General features: G+C 39.8%; 1 pseudogene; it reads left to right on the plus strand.

Annotated features, from left to right (window-relative positions):
- Positions 1 to 378: 378 nt before the first annotated feature.
- On the plus strand, positions 379 to 9,583 carry LOC109570136 (ADP-ribosylation factor 1 pseudogene; annotated as a pseudogene).
- The last annotated feature ends 16,042 nt before the right edge of the window (positions 9,584 to 25,625 follow it).

The raw sequence follows: 25,625 nt of genomic DNA on the forward strand, positions 1-25,625 counted from the left end.
TCCCACACTGTAGGCAGACGCTTTACCATCTGAGCCACCAGGGAAGTCCTTCTCTTCTCTGCAATGTACATAAATCCTTTTGAATGCTAGATAGGTCTTCAGTTCATTTCAGTTCAGTAGCTCAGTCATATCTGACTCTTTGAGACCCCATGAATTGCAGCACGCCAGGCCTCCCTGTCCATCACCAACTCCCGGAGTTCACTCAAACTCACGTCCATCGAGTCAGTGATGCCATCCAGCCATCTCATCCTCTGTCGTCCCCTTCTCCTCCTGCCCCCAATCCCTCCCAGCATCAGAGTCTTTTTCAACTTTTACTTTAATGTGTCAGTCTAGGCTCTGGAAAGGCAAGAAAGAGTAAGCATAGGGGGTGGAGCCAAGATGGCGGAGCAAGAGAATGCAGAGTTCGTCTGCTCACAACTAGGGCATCTCCTAAGCGCTGGTGGGTGAACTCGGACACCTGGGGGGATGGAAGGGGGCGGGGGATGGGAGGAATCCCCGCAGGGACAGAGGTAAGGGCGGGAGAGAGGAAAAGTAGAGGCGGGACAAGGGGTTCCTGGGGAGGGGAGAGGCTCCCATGCTCCCAGGAGCCCACTTACCAGGAGGAGATTGGCCAGGACGGAGAGGGGCCTTCGGGGGATGGGGGATTGGAGCGGAACTTGGACAGCATCTCCCCAGCCCGCTGGGCTCCAGGGTCTAAGACCAAAGTGTTGGGATGTCTACTGGGGAGGTGGGGGTAGGCTGCATCTCACCGTGGGGGCAAGGGCAGTGATAGAGGAGGCAACAGGGAATCTTTTTATCTTTTTAAAATTATTTTATCTTATTTTTATTGTTTAATTTTTAATTTTTAATATTTTTATAATAAAGTATTTTAAAGTTAATATTAAATCAAAATTAATAAAACATAAACGGTTTTCCACTCCTTTGGTGTCTAAAGTTTATCTGTCTCTTAAACAGTGTCAATCCTCAAGCATCTTATCAGATAATTAAACCATGAATTGTCAATTCAGTTTAACAAATTTTGATTGTACCTCGATTATAGGCAGGATTTTGTGTTGATGCTAATTGTATTATTTTTTCTTCCCTCCAGTTTCTGATTGAATCAGATAGTTGATGTCACTGTTTTTAAATTTGGAGCTTTCTATTCTTTTTCACAGAATGTTTATTATTGTCAATGGTATGAACTTAGAAACATTCTGTTTTATATCTCTCTGTAGATAGTCTTTTTATCTATTGATAAGAGAGGTTTCTTATAGATAATGGCGATTTTACCTTCTCAAAACATGTAATCGATGAAGCAAAATACTTTGCAATGTGGTAAGATAATTATGTTTTAAAAGAACTAACTAGCCCCCTCAGGTGAAGTCCAGCAGAGACTAATTCAGAGCCACACTCTGAGTGGCAACAAGATCTCAGTTTGTAAAACTGATTTACTTTATATAGAAACAGAATAGGTGAATTTCTCTATCAAAGGGTAATGTACTCAGATGAAGTAGCCAGTCATAATTCTAAACTTCACCTATTTGAAAATCTCAAAAGGAATAAGAGGATGAGGAACAGTTTTAAGAATGTCTTTTATTCCTTGCTTACTCTGAAAAAAGAATCACCCGTAATGGGATATATGAGATACTGCATTCACAAACCTTATAAGGTCTTTATTTTGGGGCAATGGTTAGAGCCAAATATCTCTAGGTATGATCAGGCCCTGAACTGTCTGAACTTCTAGAATTTGAGTACAATGTCAGGAAAGCCAACACAAATTAAACATATTAACTCTCCATAGAAGTAACTTTGTGTAGCTAACATAAGGAATAAGATTATGGAAGGTTTCAAAAGCTCATTAAAGACATGGGAGAATCTCTAAAATATTTATTAAAAAAAAAAAAAACAAAAACCCCTCATTTTCTGAAATCTCCACACCTGTTATTGGGCCTGTCAAAAAGCAGGAGCTCAGTAAACAAGAGCAAAACTGAATGTTATTTATCAGCACTAATAATGACTAATGTAAGATAATTTATAAAACTATTAATGATATTATGCCTCAAGTGGTAGCGGTATATAAGTATCATGGTATATATACTCAAGGAAAATTAAATAATATACAAATAAAATTAAAGAATATATATATTTGATAACTTTATATATACTATATATATATAAAGTGTACATGTACACATACATATACGCTTTTAATTTTAATTTTCTTTAATATGTGTATATTACAACTAAAAAAAAATGACACCATCTCTGAGAGATGCAAGAATTTCAATCCCTAGGAAAGATGACTACAGAGTAAAATAGGAAAAAATATACAGACTGCACCACAGTCTAATGAAATGTTTTTACTCTTTCAAAAGTCTGATTATTTACTCTGTATGAAAACACTTTCCAACTTGAAAGGCATCAGACGCCAAAACGAGTATTTTGGTCACTGAAAAAATAGCTTCCAATGGAAACTGGAATTTTGTTTTGTAAATCAGTGTTTAGTCTTAATGTAGCCAGTAATAACTGTGTGACTTTGAGAAAATCAATTTACTTTTCTGGGTTTCAATATCTTCTCTTGTACAATAAAAGATTGTTTTATTGGGGAAAGTTTCCCCAATTGTCCCCCTCAGAATGAAAGTCCTAGAAATGTGCTCAATCTGCAAGAACAACTGGACATCCACATTTACTGATCCACTTGTTTACTGACTTGCCATTGATTGTTCATTGAGTCCATGAGCATTTGTTAAAACTTACTCTATTTTTTAAAAATATATTTTCACTTTAATTTTCTTTCTGACTTCAGAGTATGAAGTACTACTCCCTTTGACCTGAGGAAGGGGAATGCTATTCGTCAGTCCTGCCTTTTTCTAGTTTCCTGAAGATGAAAGCCTTATTTAGAAATGTGAGATGAGTATCAGTGAAGACAGATTCCTAGACTGTCAAAAAGGTTGCTGTCCATCCTGTGCAGGACTTTCTAAAGGACTGTGCCATCTCATGCCCTTATTCATCCAGGCCTCTCAATCTGGCTGCAGGACATGGCCATTTGCAATGACATTCACTGAGTCCATATTTCCTATAGTCACTCTCAACCTTCTTATTCTTTTTTAAATTTTTTTATTTAAGTATAGTTGACTTACAATGTGTTTAATTTCCAATGTAGAGCAAAGTGACTCAGTTATACATACATATATATATATTTTTTTTCATATTCTTCTCCATTATAATTTATCCCAGGACACTGAATATAGTTTCCTATGTTATACAGTAGGACTTGTTGTTTATCCATCCTATATGTAATAGTTTGCCTCTGCTAATACCAAATCTCCTTCCCCTTGGCAACCACAAGTCTGTTCTTTGTGTTCTGTAAGTCCTTTTTGTTTCTAGATATGTTTGTGTCGTATTTTAGATTCCACATATATAAGTGATATCATATTGTATTTGTCTTTCTTTTTCTGACTGACTTCACTTAGTATAATAATCTTGAGCTCCATCCATCTGTAGCAACAAATGTAGCCATTTGTTGCTGTGGATGGCATTATTTCATTGTTTTTAATGGCTGAGTAGTATTTCATTGTATATATGTACCACATCTTATTTATCCATTCATCTGTTGATTTAGATTGTTTCCATGTATTGGCTATAATAATAGTGCTGCTATGAACACAGGAGATACTTATCTTTTTGAAGTACAGTTTTATCTGGGTTTATGCCTAGGAGTAAATCCCACGGACGGAGGAGCCTGGTAGGCTGCAGTCCATGGGGTCGCTGGGAGTCGGACACGACTGAGCGACTTCACTTTCACTTTTCACTTTCATGCATTGGAGAAGGAAATGGCAACCCACTCCAGTGTTCTTGCCTGGAGAATCCCAGGGATGGGGGAGCCGGTGGGCTGCAGTCTATGGGGTCGCACAGGGTCGGACACGACTGAAGTGACTGAGCAGTAGCAGCAGCATGCCTAGGAGTGGGGTTGCCAGATCATATGAAAACTTTATTTTTAGTTTTTTTATGAGCTTCCATACTATTTTCAATACAGGCTGCACCAACTTACATTCCCACCAAGAGTGTAGAAGGGTTTCCTTTTCTCTACACCCTCTTCAGCATTTGTTGTTTGTAGACATTTTAATGATGGCTGTTCTGACCTGTGTGAGGTGATGCCTCATTGTAGTTTTGATTTGCATTTTTTGTTATTTAGTGATGATGAGCATCTGTTCATGTGCCTATTGGTTATATGTATGTCCTTTTTGGAGAAATGTCAATTAAGCCTTATTCTTGACCCCTTTACCTCTCTGACCCTTTGACTTAGTACCTGGTCGGTGACTGTTTTGCTTTGATAATATGTTTGGTCAGGTTGCTTTGGCTCTGCATGGCCATTTTCATTCACCATTTTGTCCACGTTAGGTCACCGATTTCTCCCTCCACAGCCATGAGTAAGAGGCAGTCTTGTCTATCCTTGTTCTCAGTGTCCCCATTGATGAGGCCCTCCATTCAAGAAGGACTAGAAAAGATCTGATAACTGCCTTTTCACCTTTCTCCCAATTTCCTGCAGTTTCTTATGATGAGAGTCTGTGGACACACTGTAGATCTTTGCAGGTGCCTTAGATTTCTCCTTTTTCCCCCTACCATGTGGAGTCTACTGAAAAGTTAGAGGGAAAAAAATGGAGAAACACATCTATCACGTGCCTACTACACCAGGAACTGATCTAGTTGCTCACTTAATGTCTTCATCACAGTCTTTTCACAAAGGGGATAACTAAAGTTCACACAAATTTACTTTGCCATAGCTGGTAAAAAACTGAATTATGATTTGATCCCTATGCCTATTTTTTTCCGTTCCCTCTCAATGTCTCACTTGAATATCTATTTAAGGACATATGGCCTAATGTTTAGAGAATCAGATATAATGAAGTTTGAGTTTCACATTATTTTCCAATACTACTTAATAAATGATAATGAATACTGAACATATTCTTCCCTTTATTCCAAAAATACTTATTGGATAATTCTATGTCAGGCAGTGTTCTAAGCATTTGGGATACATCAATGAACTAAAATGACAAAAGTCCTTGTATAGTTTACATTCTAGTGGGTCAGGGATAGAAAATAAGCAATAAGTATAATAACAAATAAGAAATTTTATAGTATATTCAAATGTGTGAATAAACTGGAGAAAAGAAATAGAGCAAGATAAGGGGAACCACATGGTGTGTGGTTTGGAGGGAGATTTACATTTTCAAACAGTGGTGATTGAGAGTATGACACTAGAGCTAAGACTTGAAGGAGTCAAGAGAGCAACTGGATGGTAGAAGAATTTCCAAAGACACTGATGTGACTGAAGCAGAGTGAGCAATATTGGAGTCGGGGGGAGGGAAGGAGAGAAATACAGAGACGGCATTCAAAGGTTTTTCGAAGGTCTTTTTCTTTATGTTTTTTGAAATAGGGACCCACTGAAATGTTTGAAAATAAAAGTGATTGATTTAAGCTTAAAAGAGTACTCAGTTGAAAATAGACTGAGATAACTTAAATGTCTAATTTATCATTGTGCATTTACCACATCTTATGTAGGTTAAGTGGAGAAGGCAATGGCACTCCACTCCAGTACTCTTGCCTGGAAAATCCCATGGACGGAGGAGCCTGGTAAGCTGCAGTCCATGGGGTCGCTAAGAGTCAGACACGACTGAGCAACTTCACTTTCACTTTTCACTTTCATGCATTGGAGAAGGAAATGGCAACCCACTCCAGTGTTCTTGCCTGGAGAATCCCAGGGAGAGGGGAGCCTGGTGGGCCGCCATCTATGGGGTCGCATAGAGTTGAACACGACTGAAGTGACTTAGCAGCAGCAGCAGCATGTAGGTTAAGACTGGATCTTATTTAACTAGATCAAAATCATGGCAAATCTTCATTTCATTAGACTAAGATAAGCCACTAAGAAGAGCTGGCTGTAAGTCAAGGCTAGAGTGTTAACAGTAATAAGAGATGTGTAAGAGACATGGGGTCAAGAAAAGAAAAGCATGGTCTGTGATTTAAGAATCTCAATTTATAACATCAGGCTTATTTCCAAGTTTGATCTCTTTGATGTGCATCTTTCTTTTCTCCATTTTGTGAAAATATTTCAGTTTCAGAAATTGAATTTTCCCTGAAAGATCTGATTCTCAGGTATATATAGAACTTAATTTCAATGTAAGTGCCAAAACCCACAAGACTTTGGGCACAATTCATATTTTTTCAAATTTTTTGAATATATGCCAGTAGCTACATGAAATTCCTTTAATACCTCTTAATTGATTCTTTCATATTCTCTGTTTTTCTTCCTTTTTTGCCTACTTCCCTTAAAGAATCCAAGACAAGATGAATAGAATAGCTTTCCAAATAAATGTGAGAATATGGTCTGTCATCCTCCTTTGTTTTTATGACTTCTCTCTTCCCCAACTTAGAATTTAGAATGTGAGACAAGAGATATTCCTACTCTAAAATAGCCATTTGTATTTTTTTTCATACTCCTTTCCCTCTCATCTGAAGCTTGAGTAGTATTTATATGTATTAAATATGTTAAAAACACATTTGCCAAGCACCATTTAAATTCAAAGCACCAGTAACCCTCCCAGACTTCAGACAGTAATACAAAGCTATGGTAATCAAAACAGTGTGGAACTGGCACAAAAACAGACATATGGATAAATGGCAAAGAATAATCTAGAAATAAACCCACGTACCTGTGGTCAATTATTCTTTGACAAAGCAAGCAAGCATATACAATGGGAGAAAGTTTCTAGCACATGGTGTGGGGAAAGTTGGACAGCTGTATCAATGAAGTTGGAACATATCCTTACACCATACACAAAAAAACTCAACATGGCTTAAAGATTTAAACATTCAGATCAGATCAGATGAGTCGCTCAGTCATGTCCTACTCTTTGCGACCCCATGAATCGCAGCACACCAGGCCTCCCTGTCCATCACCAACTCCCGGAGTTCACTGAGACTCACGTCCATCGAGTCAATGATGCCACCCAGCCATCTCATCCTCTGTCATCCACTTCTCCTCCTGCCGCCAATCCTTCCCAGCATCAGAGTCTTTTCCAATGAGTCAACTCTTCGCATGAGGTGGCCAAAGTACTGGAGTTTCAGCTTTAGCATCATTCCTTCCAAAGAAATCCCAGGGCTGATCTTCTTCAGAATGGACTGGTTGGATCTCCTTGCAGTCAGTCCAAGGGACTCTCAAGAGCCTTCTCCAACACCACAGTTCAAAAGCATCAATTCTTCGGCACTCAGCCTTCTTCACAGTCCAACACTCACATCCATACATGACCACAGGAAAAACCATAGCCTTGACTAGACGAACCTTTGTTGGCAAAGTAATGTCTCTGCTTTTGAATATGCTATCTAGGTTGGTCATAACTTTCCTTCCAAGGAGTAAGCGTCTTTTAATTTCATGGCTGCAGTCACCATCTGCAGTGATTTTGGAGCCCAGAAAAATAAAATCTGACACTGTTTCCACTGTTTCCCCATCTATTTCCCATATTAAGACACCATAAAACTCCTAGAAGATAACATAGGCAAAGCATTCTCTTGACATAAATCATACCAATGTTTTCTTAGGTCAGGTTCCCAAAGCAATAAAAATAATAACAAACAAATGTGACTTAATTAAATTTACAAACTTTAACATAGCAAAGAAAACCATAAGCAAGATAAAAAGACAACCTTCAGAATGAGAGAAAATATTTGCAAATGATGAAACCAACAAGGTCTTAATTTCCAAGATATACAAAGAGCTTATACAACCCAACAACAAAATCAAACAATCCAATCAAAAACTGGGCAGAAGTCTTAAACAGACATTTCTCCAAAGGAGACATACAAATGGCCAATAAGCATATAAAAAAATGCTAATTATTACAGAGATACACATCAGAACTACAATGAAGTACCACTTTACACAGGTCAGAATAGCCACTATTAAAAAGTCTACAAATAATAAATGCTGAAGAGGGTGTGGAGAAAAGGGAACCCTTCTACACTGTTGATGGGAATGTAAGTTGGTGAAGGCAGTGTGGAAAACAGTGTGGAGGTTCCTCAGAAAACTAAAGATCCACTTATGATAAGATCCAGCAGTTCATTCCAGACAAAGCTATAATTCAAAAAGTTATGTGCATCCCAATGTTCATAGCAGCACTGTTTACAATAACTGAGACATGGAAACAACCTAAATGTCCATTGATAGATAAATAGATGAAGATGTGGTGCGTATATACAATAGAATATTACTCAGTCATAAAAAGAATGAAATAATGCCATTTGCAGCAACACGGATGCAACTATAGATGATCATACTAAGTGAAGTAAGTCAGAAAGAAAAAGACAAATGCCATATGGTATCACTTACGTATAAAATCTAAAATATGACACAGATGAACCTATCTATGATGTAGAAACAAATTTACAAACACAGAGAACAGAGTTGTGGTTGCCAAGGGAGAGAGGAGGGCGGTGGAGGGGTAGATTGGGAGTTTGGGGTTAGTAGATGCAAACTATTTCATATAGAATGTATGGCAAAACCCACAACATTGTAAAGTAATTTGCCTCCAGTTATAATAAAAATTTTTAAAAAAGGATGGATGGACAACAGGTCCTACTGTGTAGCACAGGGAACTATGCTCAATGTCCTGGGATATGGAAAAGAATATAAAAAAGAGAAAAAATTCAAAGCCCCAGGCTGGAAATTGAAATATGAACACGGGCTGGCAAACCCTCTGGGTTCCAGCAGTGCTAAAGCTAGTGGCTTTCATTCCAGTGGAAACTTTGTTATGGGACCATTTTTAAAAGCATTTTCTAATATTTTAATTCTACACAGTGTGCAGAATTAACTGATTATGACTGAGGCCATGAAGAACTCTTCTGCCTGCACTAGTATTAAGGAATGGGTCACATGAGATGTTAGAAATTCTTGCTAGCTACTTTACAGCCCAGTCGCCTTACACTCTTGGTGACCTTCCTTGTTTATTCCGGTCTTGTAAAATCACTATTGGAATTGTGTGGGAGTGAAACCAACGCCTGCCTCCGAGCAACAGCTGCGCCAGGAAATATCTTTCCAAACCTCTTCAAGGGCCTTTTTGTCAAAAAAGAAATGTGCATTCTCACTGTGGGCCTAGATGCTGTGGGAAAGACCCTCACCCTGTACAAAGTGAAGTTGGGTGAAATTGTGATCACTATTCCCACTACAGGCTTCATCATGGAGATGGTGGAATACAAGAACATCAGCTTCACTCCGTGGGACATGGGTGGCCAGGACAAGATCCGGCGTCTCTGGTACCACTACCTTTAGAACACACAAAGTCTCATCTTTGTGGTTGACAGTGTGAGAGGCCTGCGAGGCTCACATGAGGATGCTGGCAGAAGATGAACCCTGGGACGCCTTTTCTGTTCGTGTTTGCTAACAGATAGGACCTCCCCAATGCCATGAATGCAGCCGAGATCACAGACAAGCTGGGTCTACACTCTGTGCCACGGGCACTGGTACATTCAGGCCACCTGTGCCACCAGCGGGGATGGGCTCTATGAGGAACCGGACTGGCTGTCCAATCAGCTCTGGAACCAGAAATGAGCTGTACTCTTTGCTCCTCCCCTCTTACCCCTTCTTCTTGTCCCTGCGGTGTGCGTGCCAGAAGCCCTCTGCACTATCAGTCACAGTGTGCTTCACCGTGCTATAAATGTGCAGATGCAGCCAGCAACTGGATTTTTATTTAATGTAAATAGTTTTTGTTTCCAATGAAGCAGTTTCAGGTACTCTAATGCAATACTACTCATTTTTTTTTTTAATTGTAAAAAGAAAATCAACCCACTGTTTAGCACTGAGAAGGGATTTTAGGCACACAGGTTATCCAGGAATGGCTGTGTCAGATAAGCCTGATGCTCCTCCCCCGGGCTTTAGATCTGTGTTGAGATCCACTTTGGTGGTTCATCTTTAACCCAAATTCAGTGCATTTAAAAAAATAGTTAACAAATACAAGGTAAGGAGGACACTTGAACACACAGAAGGGAGACATATGCCTAGTGTAGGTTCTGCAGTAATGGCCTGAGTCCAGTCCACCGGTGGTCTGTTTCCTGGACATGAAACAGGGTAGAACCACCCACGATCCACTCTGCAAGGTCACAATAGGGTGACCATTGATGTGCTCTGTCTCGGGTCATTCCACATCCCATAGTACTTTGCTTGTATTTATGCTTACATGGCTGCCCAGAAGACAGGGTGGAAGCCTGCAGCCATCACTCTCAGACACCTTGGAGGGACCTCGGCTTTTCCTTGGATCAGCATGGACACTTCAGTTGGAATGCTCTGGCTGGAGCAGGAGCCCTGCAGTCCCCTTGTAGCCTGCTCCAGGCTAGGGTCTCATCAGCTAGAGTGCGGATGGTCACTCTTGAGCCACAGCCCCTCAAAGCCCCTGTCTACATGTGCTCGCACCCCCTCAGCCTGCAAGGGTCAGACTGACCATCGAAAATGATAACCTCTACTTTGTTCTTTTGTATCTTGATAAACTCTGAAGAAGTTGGAGCTGTTAAACTTTATGTTGGGGGAAACCTCAACACTGGTTTATTTGGTGTTGTGAAACCTCTTACTGCTTTCAATACACAATTAGGAATTTTAAAAAATTACTATTGGGACTTAGACTTAAAGGAATACCTTATATGTTATATTTCAAAGATTTGTAAATAAATCCAGTACTCACAGGTCTAAATTTAAATGTCAGTTACTAATTATTCATTTTACCAAAAGGCTCATAACTAATTTCTTTAAGAGGCAAGCTCTTCTGATGCATTATATTTTATTTATCTATTTTTGGCTATACTTGATCTTCACTGTTGCAAGGACTGTTCTCCAGTGTGGCAAGCCATGGCTACTCTCTAGCTGTGGTGTGCAGGCTTTTCATTGCAGTGGTTTCTCTTGCTGTGGAGCACGGGGCCTCAGTAGTTGTGGCTCCCAAGCTCTAGAGCACAGGCTTAGTTGTGGTGCACGGGCTTAGTAACGCTCTGCGGTACGTGGGATCTTCCTAGATCACAAATCAAACCTGTGTCTCCTGCGTTAGCAGGCAGATTCTTTACCACTGAGCCACTACCAGGGAAGCCCCCTCTAATGCATTTTAAACTATGATAAAATGCATTATTCATAGTTGACATACTACTCTTTAGGCATACAAGTGTTTCATATATAGAGAGATAGAATTTTACCTTGGCAACAGTAATAACTCCTATTAATTTTCTGTAAAGTGAAAAGATAACAGTATTGGGACTGGGGATTCCATGAAGATAAAAATATGTATTGAAACTGAAGGCTGTTATTTACACCAAAGGGAGGAAGGGAAGGAAGGAGGGAGGGAGGAATGCATTTGTCATTTGCTGAGGAGCAGACCAAGTAGAAGGAAAAAGGAGTGTACTTTTCAGGTTCCCTATTACCACAGGGAAAGCTTTTAAATGATGTTGTATTTTTAAAATGCCTTTCTATTTTCTATTTGTGTTCCCGTTAGTGTATGTATGTGTATTTTTTTAAAAAAAACTATACTTTTGGCAAACATAACCATATGATATATATAGTACCATTGTATTCTACCTATCACATTTACCAGATTTGTCTATCTAGAATTCCCCAATGGCTCAGCAGGAAAGAATCTGCCTGCAATGAAGGAGGGTTGAGAGATGTGGGTTCGATCCCTGAGTTGAGAAGATCCCCTGGAGGAGAAAATGGCAACCCACTCTAGTATTCTTGCCTAGGAAATCCCATGGACAGAGGAACCCAGTGGACTACAGTCCATAGGGTCACAAAGAGTCAGACACGATTGAGTGACTGAGTGCGTGCATGCACGTGCACACACACACACACCTACACACACACACACACACTCTATCTATCTACCTATCAACTATCTATATAGCCATCTATCCTTCTACTCATCCAGCATAAAAATTTCTGCAAAAGAAAAATACATTTTGCAAGAAAATCTTTCCATTTCTAATTCTATCACACTCTGGAATCTAGTCATAGAGATAGCTTCAAAAGGAAAAGATTATTGTCAGTCTTTGATTCTCTTCAGTATATCACATTTCAGGGCATTCAACAAGTCAAATGGCAACATAGTCATTGCTACTTTAGAAGCTATGGGGAGTAACCACACACATGCACACACATACCCCATGACTGTTTCTTCTTTGAGTTTATCACTACTGAAGAGAGAGAAACCCAACATGTGATCCCATCCCTGAAAATCAGCTTCTGCTACCAACAATGGAACACCCAGGGCAGGCAGGGGAGCTTGCGCCTGGAACACTCTGCACCCTTTACATGCAAGCTGAGGAGCACATCTCAAGCTAATTTATTCAGTAGAGCCAAGACATAAACATTCCTCACTCTTTTTCATGTTTTCACTTCATTTTGAGAAAAACAACACTGCCTAGCTCTCTTCTGCAAGAACTGTAGGCAGGACTAGTCTTCTGGGGGCTGGTGCCTCTGGGTCTGAATCTTTACCATATTTGGCTCCAGACAACTGGTAACCAGTATATAGCTCATGGCCAAATGTCCTTCGCATGGATTACTAATCCCAGTACCAGGATGTCCAGGTTGTGAGAGGCTATGAAATGCCTACAGTATGTCAATGGAATTCATCTGATGTGTGCCATACACTGCCTTTTTTAAAAGATTGGAGTACAGTTGATTTACAATGCTTTCTTAATTTCTGTTGTACAGCAAAGTGATTCAGTTATACCTATATATGTATATACCTTTGCAGCCAAAGATGGAGAAGCTATATAGAGTCAGCAAAAACAAGACCAGGAGCTGACTGTGGCTCAGATCATGTACTCCTTGCTGCCAAATTAAGACTTAAATTGAAGAAAGTAGGGAAAACCACTAGACCATTCAGGCATGACCTAAATCAAATCCCTTAAGATTATACAGTGGAGGTGAGAAATAGATTTAAGGGACTAGATCTGATAGATAGAGTGCCTGATGAACTATGGACGGAGGTTCGTGACATTGTACAGGAGACAGGGATCAAGACCATCCCCATGGAAAAGAAATGCAAAAAAGCAAAATGGCTGTCTGAGGAGGCCTTACAAATAGCTTTGAAAAGAAGAGAAGTGAAAGGCAGAGGAGAAAAGGAAAGATATAAGCATCTGAATGCAGAGTTCCAAAGAATAGCAAGGAGAGATAAGAAAGCCTTCCTCAGCGATCAATGCAAAGAAATAGAGGGAAACAAAAGAATGGGAAAGACTAGAGATCTCTTCAAGAACATTAGAGATACCAAGGGAACATTTCATGCAAAGATGGGCTCGATAAAGGATGGAAATGGTATGGACCTAACACAAGCAGAAGATATTAAGAAGAGGTGGCAAGAATACACAGAAGAACTGTACAAAAAAGATCTTCATGACCAAGATAATCACAATGGTGTGATCACTCACCTAGAGCCAGACATCCTGGAATGTGAAGTCAAGTGGGCCTTAGAAAGTATGACTACGAACAAAGCTAGTGGAGGTGATGGAATTCCAGTTGAGCTATTTCAAATCCTGAAAGATGATGCTGTGAAAGTGCTGCACTCAATATGCTAGCAAATTTGGAAAACTCAGCAGTGGCCACAGGACTGGAAAAGGTCAGTTTTCATTCCAATCCCAAAGAAAGACAATGCCAAAGAATGCTCAAACTACCACACAATTGCACTCATCTCACACGCTAGTAAAGTAATGCTCAAAATTCTCCAAGCCAGGCTTCAGCAATATGTGAACCGTGAACTTTAAGCTGTTCAAGCTGGTTTTAGAAAAGGCAGAGGAACCAGAGATCAAATTGCCAACATCCGCTGGATCATGGAAAAAGCAAGAGAGTTCCAGAAAAACATCTATTTCTGCTTTACTGACTATGCCAAAGCCTTTGACTGTGTGGATCACAATAAACTGTGGAAAATTCTGCAAGAGATGGGAATACCAGACCACCTGATCTGCCTCTTGAGAAATATGTATGCAGGTCAGGAAGCAACAGTTCGAACTGGACATGGAACAACAGACTGGTTCCAAATAGGAAATGGAGTACATCAAGGCTGTATATTGTCACCCTGTTCATTTAACTTCTATGCAGAGTACATCATGAGAAATGCTGGGCTGGAGGAAGCTCAAGCTGGAATCAAGATTGCCGGAAGAAATATCAATAACCTCAGATATGCAGATGACACCACCCTTATGGCAGAAAGTGAAGAAGAACTAAAAAGCCTCTTGATGAAAGTGAAAGAGGAGAGTGAACAAGTTGACTTAAAGCTCAACATTCAGAAAACAAAGATCATGGCATCCCATCACTTCATGGGAAATAGATGGGGAAACAGTGTCAGACTTTATTTTTTGGGGCACCAAAATCAGATAGTGACTGAAATTAAAAGTGCCATGAAATTAAAAGACGCTTACTCTTTGGAAGGAAAGTTATGAGCAACATAGAGAGCATATTGAAAAGCAGAGACATTACTTTGCCAACAAAGGTCCGCCTAGTCAAGGCTATGGTTTTTCCTGTAGTCATGTATGGATGTGAGAGTTGGACTGTGAAGAAAGCTGAGTGTTGAAGAATTGATACTTTTGAACTGTGGTGTTGGAGAAGACTCTTGAAAGTCCCTTGGACTGCAAGGAGATCTAACCAGTCCATTCTAAAGGAGATCAGCCCTGGGATTTCTTTGGAAGGAATGATGCTAAAGCTGAAACTCCAGTACTTTGGCCACCTCATGTGAGGAGTTGACTCATTGGAAAAGACTCTGATGCTGGGAAGGATTGGCAGCAGGAGGAGAAGGGGATGACAGAGGATGAGATGACTGGATGGCATCACTGATTCAATGGACATGAGTCTGAGTGAACTCCGGGAGTTGGTGATGGACAGGGAGGCCTGGTGTGCTGCCATTCATGGGGTCACAAAGAGTCGGACACGACTGAGCGACTGAACTGAACTGAACTGAACCTCTTCCTATATCTACTTGTTTTAGACTGATAGTCATATAGACTCAAACGTATTCTTTAAAAATAATTTTTTAAAATCTACTTTTTCTTACACTGCTTCTCCACATTTCATAATTTTGATGTCCTCTTACATCTTTTTCTTTATCCTTACTATTCATTGTGGTTATCATTTTCACAAAAATGTTTTGATTAAAAAAAAAATCTGTGTACTGGTTTAAATGATTTACTTTTCAAGTGTAATTTTCTCTTTCCTATAGATTCTTGCTTCTTTTATCTTTAGAGAAGACTTTCCAATATTTCTTTTAGGATAGGTTTAGTATTGCTATATTCTTTTAACTTTTACATGTCTAAGAATTTCTTTATCTCTCCTTCTATTCTAAATGATAATCTTGTGGGTAGAGTATTCTGGGTTGCCATTTTTTTTCCATTTTAGGAGTTTGAGTATATCTTGTTTCTCCCTTCTGTCCTAAAATGTTTCTATACAGAAATCAGCTGATAATCATATGAGGTTTCCCTTTTAATTAACTGTTTGTTTTTCCTCTTGCTGGCTTTAGAATCCTCTCTTTAAATCTTGCCATTTTTATTATAATATGTTTTGGTGTAGGTCTGTTTGGATTTATCTAGTTTGGAACCCTATGTGCCTCCTGTACCTGGATTTCTGTTTCCTTATTCAGGTTTGGGAAGTTTTTCAGCCATAATTTCTTCAAGTATATTTTCTCTTTCTTCCTCTTCCAGGATCCCTATTAAGTGTAAATTGTCATGCTTTATATTATCTCATAGGTCTCTTATATTGCTTTCATTGTTTTCATTTGACTTTCTGTTTGCTGTTCTGATTTGATGATTTTGTTCTATCTTCCCAGTTACTTATTCATTCTTCTGTATTATTCATTATGCTATTCATTGCCTTAAGGTCTGTTTTCTCTCTGCAAATGTGTTTTATGATTTTCCTTGGCTCTTCTTCATAGTTTCTAGATCCTCTGTATAGTGCTCTGCATTTCTGTCAATAGCCTTCAGTATTTTTATTACCTCCTTTATTGAACTTGGGATCTAATAGACTGGAGAGATCTGTTTCATTGTTTATTCTTTGAGGGGAATTCTCTTGGTTTTTTAATTGGGAGTGGTTCCCCTGCTTCTTCATTTTACTTCTATTTCTTTTACTCTGTGAGTTTAGAAGAAACAATTATCCAATGTGGTCTTGGAGGGCTATTTATATATGCAAGCAGCCCTGTGTAGCTTGCGTGGGTTTAATATTTTTGGCATGAGGGCTGTTTTTAGTATGGATGCTTGCTGCCTCTTTCCTCAGCATGGACTGGCCATTATTCCCTTGATAAGGGTGTGTGGATGCAGTGGCTGGTGTCCACTCCTGGGTTCCTGGCAGCAGTGGCAGCTTGTGAGCACTCCTGGAGCCCTAGAGGGCAGCTCATGTCTCTCTTGGTGCCCAGGAAGGCAACAGCTGCCATGCTATCTTTTGATCAAAGGGAGTTGCGGATATGAGAAGCAATAACAACAATTCAAGCCAAGAAAGCATATCTTATTTCCCAAGGGAGCAAGAGTCACAGTTGAGAGGACTCTGTCTTTCAGGCCCCTGCAGAAGGCTTTGCTGGATGGCCCCCAAGGCTGGTGGGGAAAGTGAAAACACACAGGCCTGCTCCTGGAGACTGTCTCAGGCATCTGGTTCAGGGACCGGGGTGCTGTGCACTGAATCTGGGGTCTTATTTTGGTGATTTAGTGGCCTGAAGGAGCTTTTGGCAGTGATTACATACACTTGGCTCAGGAACGAAGCATATGCTTGGCAGAGCCTGACTCGTTATTTTCTGATAATGTTTTCGTCCTCAGATTAAAAATATCACCCATTGTGTGGTGGTGTCCATGTGCGAATGCAGCTCAGGACAGGAGTGCAGGCTCTGTTCTAGGCTTTCCACAAAGTGCCTCATGTGGCTACAGGCACACTGACTTGCACTGTAGCTCTCCTTTTCTTCTTCTGTGATGTACTTATACCCTAAACACAGATTCGATGATTAAAATGATCAAATGCTAAGAAGTACCAGGTTTCTGCATCACTCAAATCTAGATTCAAATCCCAGCTCCAATACTTAGCAAATGGGTAAAACTGAGCAAGTCATCTAGGCTCTGAGCCTCAATTTACTCATCAGTGAAATGGGAATACTAACTTACCACTCACTGCCTTATTTTGAGGAATACATTATATCATGCATTTAAGCTGCTCTTCAAGGAAATTGACATAACTAGAGTGTAAGAAACACTATTTATTACTAGTGACAAATCTGTCTCCAGAGCTGCTTCTGTGAGTGGGGTAGTAGGCAACCATTTTCCTGCTGATTTATTCAGTAGCTGAAGATTAATTCATTTCACCTGAAATAGAAATTTCTATCTGGAAAGGGATGCTGCAAGTAAGATTCTAAAATGTGGAATTGGCTGAGTGAAAGAGGTGGGACTTTGGTCAGTGAGGACTCAGATATTTCAGGCTACAAATCTGGTGACCCTCATTACTTGGTGGAAAAACATTTGGTCAGATTGCCACCTGCTGTTCGGAATATAGACCATGTGCCATGGCAGCTTTGCCATTAGCATAAGTAGTAGGAGAAATTCAGAATCCTGGCATATGGTTACACATTTTTTTTTCCCTGAAGGAGAGGTCTGTACTCAGACTAGAGTTAGCTAATCTGTAAGCAGAGATGGGGGAGAGGTATTCTTTATCTGTGGCCTGCATTCTAAATTCACTGAGAAGCCTATATTTTAAAAATAAGCTTTTAAAATAAATGTATCTTACCAAACTGAGACAACAGATAAGGAGAGTGACAGCAAGGCTGAAGATTTAGTAGATCAGTACCTTAGGACTTCTCTTGTACACAGTTCCCTAAGCGTTTTCTTCAGTCAAATGCTAATTAACTAAGATCACACTACACTTGTTATCGCCTCACTAAAGGCTATTATATTGTAAATTATCTCAAAGCATGGCCATTAAGTTATGGAATAGAGGACTTGCAAGAGCCAAGAGATCAGTGGGTGAAAGAAAGGAATCTTCTGGCTAAATATCATGTCCAAAGTGAAATGAAAGTGTTAGTCGCTCAGTTACGTCCGATGCTTTGCTATGCTATGGACTGTAGCCTGCCAGGCTCGGGCCTGCATCAAACAGGGTTACCCTACCTGGGTCTCCGGACATTGCATCAAGCTTTGTTAGTACCTGCTGGGACTCAGGTGGAAGAATTGGCAGGATGATCTCCCCAAATTCTGGACATTCTGTGAAGAGGCGTGTTTGGGTTGTATCATGGGTCTTCTGCTCTTCTGTCTTTTTATAGTTTAAGCAGGAGAACAGTCATTCACAGGACTAAAGAGGCTAGGTTTAGGTTTTGTGCTGGCTGTTTAGGGGAGTTGTCTGGGTTTGCTGCTTTCTAGCATCTAGCTTTTCCGGAGGAAAGCTGGGGCTAGGTAGGCAAGGGGAGCTATCATTCAGGCTTCCAAGCCACCCTCAGTTAATCCTGTTTGACTCTAATTCCCTGGGATGACATTTATTTGCTTTTAATATATATTTTCCCCCCACTAATTTCATGAGATGTAATATTACGCATAGAGTCTCCTTGTCTAATGAATATATAACTGAATTCTAGTCATGAAAAGTGATTACATCTTAGTTACCTATATAATAAGCATCTGAATGATTTCATTGGTCTCTCTAATTTTTCCTGATTTCTGTTTCTGGATTTTTAAGCAATTACAAAGGAAAAAGCCCTGTAAGAGATAGCAGCCTTCCAAACTCCAAGCAAACCTTAACTTGGAAGGCCTGAAATTGAAAGCACTTGTAATGGATTTGCTCAAATCAAGCAGAATAAAATCTTCACTACTGGAATGAATAAAATCAATCATAATCTTCAAGAAACGTGTACTACATGTTGTGATTATGCATCTCCCTTTAACATACTGATAAAGCAAACAAGAAATGGCATAAAATAATGAGAAACTCTGCCTGTCTCTCCTTTTGCTTCCATTATTACTTTTAACAGAGATTATAAGGTCATAGTGGTTTACCAGTCAGACCTGGCTCATACACCAGCTATATTTGGCCCAGTATTTTAACAGATTTTCTAAGTACTTGTTAAGCCAATGGATCAGAGACTGTTAAGAATACATCTGTAGCTGAGTACATTATATTTCCTTATATTGTTGCTACAAGGGTGATTGTACTCTGGGGAAACCACTGGGCAGTTTCTGGTAAAGGGTTATTGAAAGAGTTTTCTTTTAGAGGTTGGGCTTGTGTGTTAGATTTTGAGGAAGAATTGCGAAGCAGAGACTAGTTCTGGATTTCAGGCTACCAAGAAGCTAGGAAAATTCAGACAGTGAGTATCTTAATAATTTGTACGTATAATGTGGGAGCATTAAAAGAATCTAAAGATTGGTTCATTAAAGAAGCAGTATCTATTCAGAAATAGGCGATGTTAGCCAGAAGAGGAGAGGTTTTAGCCATTTTTCTGTCATGGGGTAACCTCATCTGACTTGTTCTGAACATGGTCTTGGAGTTGCCTTATTTGTTTTGTTTTGAGTATTATAATTTGGGGGGAACATTGTGGTTTGGTTATCAACAGGGTCATTGTTTTACTTTCTCATTATTAATATTTAAAGACCAAGAGATTTTCACTTAATCTGAATGTGTCTTCTTTTGAAAAAAGATGAAAATATTGGACATTGTTGGTCTTTATTTCTAGATGACACTAATTGGCTATTTTATATCCAGTTTGTCACAGTCTCCACATGCTTCTTAATGTTTACCAGGCATGTTTTATTCTTTTATGTTATTTTCCTTAACTTTATAGACATATGGATTTTAACCTCCAGTCTAGATAATTAGCTAACTTCTGTTTTGTAATGGCTTAGGTTTTTTAAACAATGTTTTTTTAAATATTTTTAAAAAACATTAAAATGTTTTTTTAAACATTCTTAAACAATGAAAATGTTCAATTCTCAAAATATCTTCAGTTCAGTTCAGTCGCTAAGTCATATCTGACTCTGCAACCCCATGAATCGCAGCACGCCAGGTTCCCTATCCATCACCATCTCCCAGAGTTCACTTAAACTCATGTCCATTGAGTTGGTGATGCCATCTAGCCATCTCATCTTCTGTCGTCCCCTTTTCTTCCTGCCCCCAATCCCTCCCAGCATCAGAGTCTTTTCCAGTGAGTCAACTCTTTGCATCAGGTGGCCAAAATACTGGAGTTTCAGTTTTAGCATCATTCCTTCCAAAGAAATCCCAGGGCTGATCTCCTTCAGAATGGACTGGTTGGATCTCCTTGCAGTCCAAGGGACTCGCAAGAGTCTTCCCCAACACCACAGTTCAAAAGCATCAATTCTTTGGCGCTCAGCTTTCTTCACAGTCCAACTCTCACATCCATACATGACCACTGGAAAAACCATAGCCTTGACGAGACGGACCTTTGTTGGCAAAGTAATGTCTCTGCTTTTGAATATGCTATCTAGGTTGGTCATAACTTTCCTTCCAAGGAGTAAATGTCTTTTAATTTCATGGCTGCAGTCACCATCTGTAGTGGTGTCCAAAACAATAAAGTCTGACACTGTTTCCACTGTTTCCCCATCTATTTCCCATGAAGTGATGGGACCAGATGCCATGATCTTAGCTTTCTGAATGTTGAGCTTTAAGCCAACTTTTTCACTCTCCACTTTCACTTTCATCAAGAGGCTTTTGAGTTCCTCTTCACTTTCTGCCATAAGGGTGGTGTCATCTGCATATCTGAGGTTATTGATATTTCTCCCAGCAATCTTGATTCCAGCTTGTGCTTCTTCCAGCCCAGCGTTTCTCATGATGTACTCTGCATAGAAGTTAAATAAGCAGGGTGACAATATACAGGCTTGACGTACTCCTTTTCCTATTTGGAACCAGTCTGTTGTCCCATGTCCAGTTCTAACTATTGCTTCCTGACCTGCATATAGCTTTCTCAAGAGGCAGATCAGGTGGTCTTGTATTCCCATCTCTTTCAGAATTTTCCATGGTTTAAAGTTGTTGTTGTTGTTTAGTCACTCAGTCATGTCCCACTCTTTGCAGCCCCAAGGACTGCAGCCCTCCAGGCTCCTCTGTCCATGGGATTTCCCAGGCAAGAATACTGGAGTGGGTTGCCTTCCCTCCTCCAGAAAATGAAAGTATTTGCCATTATTTAACTAAATCACTATGCATTAAATTTGGCCTATCGTACCTTTAGGAAAATAAGATGAGAGCCTCAAAGCATCATATATCATATTTCAACTGATTGGTCAGTCTCTAAATAGTTCAGCTGGTATATGTTGAATTTTAAAGGCAGTAGCTAAAACACATCTTTAAAGCAAGTTAAATCCCATAAAATACTTAAAACTTGTACATCAGTAGGACTGTTGAATATGTGATAGAATAATCTCACTCATACTGGCTTTAATGAAAAGAATCTATTGACTCACATAACTAAAAAGGCAAGGGGAATATTTGTCTGTACAGCCCGATCTAGGCACATAAATAGAGCCATCTGTGGATACAGTCTTTTCCATTTCTCATCTAGTTTTCTTTATTTTGGCTTCCCTCTCAAGCTTGGCATGATAATGGCAAATATATATTAAACTACAAACACAGTTTAATATTTGACTCTTCTTTTTGAAAGCTGAACATTCATTTTTTAAAAATTTCTCAATTTGATCAATCCATTGTATCCCTTTTGTGAAGAAATCAACAAATCTCATTAAAAAATCAGCATTGTTTGCTACACCATATAGCAATGCCACATTTTCTTCCTTCAAAGAGTTCATAGTTCATTAGAAGATTTAGACAAATGTGCAAATAGTCACAGTCTAGTGGGATGAATGCTATCTTACCTATATGTATATGATGCTAAGAGACCATAGCTATCAGATCCAGCTCTGCCTGAGGAGGGTGTGGGTGGGCAGGGAAGGTTACATACAGTAAGCAGTCCTTGATCACTTACGCTGTTCAGATGCTATGCAGAGGGATGGGGTCACAGTGGAGATAAGAAAGCCCTCACATACCTTACCATCCTTAAAAGATGAGGAGGAATTGTCAGATGAAAGATTGTTAGTTTTAGTTTTGCCAAATATCGAAATGAATCCGCCACAGGTATACCCGCGTATTGTAAAGTTTAAAAATAAAATTAAAAAAAAAAAAAAAGATTAAAAGATTGTTAGTGGCATTCCTAGCAATGGAATAATAGATATTAGTGCTGAGATATGCAGACATGGCTTGTTTAGAAATTCAATGTGCCTGGGAAAGGGGTAGAAGGTGAAAATAAGGAGAAAGGAAAACTATATCCCAAAAACCCCTGAGTAAATGAATTGTACATTGTAAAAATGAGATGCATTTGAAGCCTTTTCATTAGGGTAGTAGTGTAATCAAATTCCTATGTTATGAAGCTAATTCTAGCATTGATGTGGAAATGGATTGGAGAAAGCTGAGATAGGAAGAAGGAAGACCAATTAGAGATATAAGTTAATTTTTGAGTTTAGGGTTTGGACTAAGGGATGAGCAGTGGAGGGAAATTTTAAGAGATATTCTAGAAGTAGCATTATTTAAAATGAGGCAAGTCCACAAATGAAGGTTGAAATGATTCTTAGGCTTTGCCCTTTGGCATCTTGGTGATTAGTGGTGCCATTAACTAAAGCAAGAAAGGAACAGAAGACAGGTGGATGGTGTGAGGAGGGGACGACAACGAATTCCACCTTGAAGATACTCAGTTTGAAGTAGTGGCCCGATATTATACATCAGATCAGATCAGATCAGATCAGTCGCTCAGTCGTGTCTGACTCTGTGACCCCATGAATCGCAGCACGCCAGGCCTCCCTGTCCATCACCAACTCCCGGAGTTCACTGAGACTCAAGTCCATCGAGTCAGTGATGCCATCCAGCCATCTCATCCTCTGTTGTCCCCTTTTCCTCTTGCCTCCAATCCCTCCCAGCGTCAGAGTCTTTTCCAATGAGTCAACTCTTCGCATGAGGTGGCCAAAGTACTGGAGTTTCAGCTTTAGCATCATTCCTTCCAAAGAAATCCCAGGGCTGATCTCCTTCAGAATGGACTGGTTGGATCTCCTTGCAGTCCAAGGGACTCGCAAGAGTCTTCTCCAACACCACAGTTCAAAAGCATCAATTCTTTGGCGCTCAGCCTTCTTCACAGTCCAACTCTCACATCCATACATGACCACAGGAAAAACCATAGCCTTGACTAGACGAACCTTTGTTGGCAAAGTAATGTCTCTGCTTTTGAATATGTTATCTAGGTTGGTCATAACTTTCCTCCCAAGGAGTAAGCGTCTTTTAATTGCATGGCTGCAGTCACCATCTGTAGTGATTTTGGAGCCCAGAAAAATAAAGGCTGACACTGTTTCCCCATCTATTTCCCATGAAGTGATGGGACCAGATGCCATGATCTTAGTTTTCTGAATGTTGAGCTTTAAGCCAACTTTTTCACTCTCCTTTTTCACTTTCATCAAGAGGCTTTTCAGTTCCTCTTCACTTTCTGACATAAGGGTGGTGTCATCTGCATATCTGAGGTTATTGATACATGCTAGAAAGCAATTCAATGTGTGGGTCTGAAACTCAGGAAACTGGAAGAAATTTAGGTTTATCTATAACAGGGAATTGAAAACAAGAAGTTAGGCAACTCCCTTGGTAGTCCAGTGGTTAAGAATCCACTTGCCAATACAGGGGACATGGGTTTGATCCCTGGTCTGGGAAGATCTCCTATGCCATGAAGTAACTAAGCCCATGCTCTACAACAAAAGAAGCCACTGCAAGGAGAAGCCCATGCACCATAATGAAGAGTAGCCCCTGCTTGTGGTAACTAGAGAAAGCTCATGCATGGTAACAAAGACCCAGCACAACCAAACAAACAAACAAACAAATTTAATTAATAAAAATAGAAGTTAGAATTACTCAGGGAGAGTGCTTAGAGGGAGATTACGTTGGTGTCTGGGAAAATTTTGAATGTAGTTGAGCAAAGAGAACTCATGGGAGCAGAGTGACAGGTAAAAAGAGTGTGATTTTTTTATATAGGAAAGGAAGTATTTATGAAAGGAATGTGTAGACCAAAGTGCCAACTGTTGTAGAAGAGATGACGTAAAATAAAAGCGAGAAGTAAACTTTAGATTTGGCGCCTTGATGTCTGTAATAGCTTTGGGTATAGGTTAGGGTGGATTCATTTCGATATTTGGCAAAACCAATACAATATTGTAAAGTTTAAAAATAAAATAAAAAAAAGTCACAAGAGTTGAGGAATGAATGGGAGACGAAGAAATAGTGGAGGTAGGTTGCTTTTTCCCAACAATTTGGCTATTACAGAGAAAAGGATGATAACTAGAGAAATTCCCAGGGCAGAGGCTAACTTTTTGTTTGTTAGTTTGCTTTATTCCAGTTGGGAAAGAACTGAATCTATTTCCATATACACAAGGTACAGTCATAGAGAGTAAGCTCCTAAGGGACTGTGAGAGGATTCATGGAGCAAATTGGAGGCAGCAGATGATGAAATTTAAAGAACAGCCAGAGGAATTAGCTCATTTGCTTTCAAAGCTCTCAGTCATTGGGTTCACTTGGAGACCTCTAACAGAATGCCAGTGCTGAGACTTGTTCCAAATTTCTGAAACTGGAGCTGGATACTTTTTAAAAGCTTTCAGGATAACTTCAACATATGGTCAGCATTTCCTAAAACAAACAAGAAACATCCAAACTTGTCTGAAATGTTAAAGGGTGAGGAATATTTTCAAGGCTAGAACATTATAAAGGGAGTTTAAGGTGATTCTCTCTCTATTCCAGGCACAAATCAGGACTTTATTTTCATATTTTTTCTGATATCTGACAAGTTACAGAAATAAGATGTGGAGGTCATGAAACAGGTCCAGGGAAGCACAAAAGAATAACAAAGTATTTGTCCTCTGGGGCCCTGGGGTGTCAAGAATGCTCTGGTCACATGAATGGTTTTGAGATGATGAAAAATATGTTTGAAGAGAGTATTTTCTTTAGAAAATAGAGACAAAATGCATATATAAAGGGAGTAAATGAATTCTAGGGATCTTTCTGACAGTTCAGAAAACCTTTTATATATTTTATTTATTTATTTATTTTGGGCTGTCTGGATCTTCGTTGCTGTGCAGACTTTTCTGTAGTTGTGGCGATTGGGGGCTACTCTCTAGTCATGGTGTGTGAGTTTCTCATTGTGGTGGCTTCTTTGTTAGGGAGCCCAGGCTCTAGGGAGTGTGGGCTTCAATAGCTGCTGCACACGGGCTCAGTCGTTGCAGCTCACAGACTCCAGAGCAAGAGCTCATGAATTGTGGCACACAGATTCAGCTGCCCCATGTGGGGCATGTGGGAACTTCCCAGACCAGGGCTCGAACCAACCCTTGTCCTCTGCATTGCAAGGTGGATTCTGCTGAAGGGGCAAAAGTGTAATCAAGCTCACATTTTGGCAGAAGGTTGCTGCTAGTCTTGAGGAAAAGATATCTTTAGCAGTTTCAGTGCTTTTCTAGATATGAGGAGATGCATGAAACTGGGCTCATAAAATTGTCTTCTGAAAATACCTATCTGAAGTTCATCTGGTTTTCCCAGAGCACAGAGTGAGCCATTCCTGATCTCAGCCTTGAACTCCTTTCAGAGTGTGTCGAAGGTCAGTGACTGT

The sequence above is a fragment of the Bos indicus genome, chromosome 16, assembly GCF_029378745.1.
Source record: "Bos indicus isolate NIAB-ARS_2022 breed Sahiwal x Tharparkar chromosome 16, NIAB-ARS_B.indTharparkar_mat_pri_1.0, whole genome shotgun sequence".
NCBI classification, from domain to species: domain Eukaryota; kingdom Metazoa; phylum Chordata; class Mammalia; order Artiodactyla; family Bovidae; genus Bos; species Bos indicus.